Genomic DNA, 960 nt, shown 5'->3' with positions numbered 1-960 from the left:
AATTGAGGCTCATGCGTGTAATCCCAGCACTTTGGGAAGTGAAGGGGGGCAGATCACTTGTAGCCAAGAGTTCAAGACCAGCCTGGCCAACATGGCGCAACCCCGTATCTACTAAAAATACTAAAAATTAGGCCAGCATAGTGGTGCACGCCTATAATCCCAGCTATCTGGGAGGCTGAGGCAGCAGAATCGCTTGAACCCAGGAGGTGGAGGTTGCAGTGAGCCAAGATTGCGTCACTACACTCCAGTCTGGGCAACAGAGCAAGACTCCATCTCAAAAATACATATAAATAAATAAAGTCTGAATGGAGTCCTTGCAGTGTTTACTGGGAAAAGCAGCACACGGAAGGCCAGGAGGGTCAAAGGGACAGAGGCGTTCAAAGGACAAAGGAGAGCCTCCTGTTTGTTTGGGGTTTTAGTCTTTTTGAATTTTTGTTGCCCCAGGCCAACCCCGAGAGCCAGAACTGTTCGTTATTTATCTCAGCACAGGTTCGGTGTAAGCGTTGCCTCCTCATCCGACGCTCAGGCCCTTCAGGTCCGGGACCCCTGCTTCTTAATTATGTGTCTGTTATTCCCAGTGTCTAACACAATCTCTTCCGCGAAGTCGGAACTTGATACGTATTTGCTGAACAAATGAAAAGTTAGGCAGTAAGCACCGCTCCTTCCAAGGGCAGCTCTCAAGAGCCCACGTTTTCAGATTAAATAGCGAAGTGGACGTGTCTGGTACGAGACTACAAGTAGTACAGGCGGAGACGCGGCCCCCGGGCCTCTGGTTTCACATCTCCCTCCTAGTTCCCGGCGGACCGGCGTCTTTTCTCTGCTCCGAGTAGCCGAGCAGCCCTGGAGGCTGGGTGTCTGGTAAGCGCGGCTGTTAGAGAGGATGGAGGAGCCGCAGCCCCGCGGTGCTTCCCACACGCTTCGCCGGCAGGGACGCGCGGGACGACCGCGCAGGCGGCTCTG

This window comes from Colobus angolensis, unplaced genomic scaffold (genome assembly GCF_000951035.1).
Source record: "Colobus angolensis palliatus isolate OR3802 unplaced genomic scaffold, Cang.pa_1.0 Scaffold16, whole genome shotgun sequence".
Lineage (NCBI taxonomy): Eukaryota > Metazoa > Chordata > Mammalia > Primates > Cercopithecidae > Colobus > Colobus angolensis.
Note: the sequence above shows the minus strand (reverse complement) of the source record.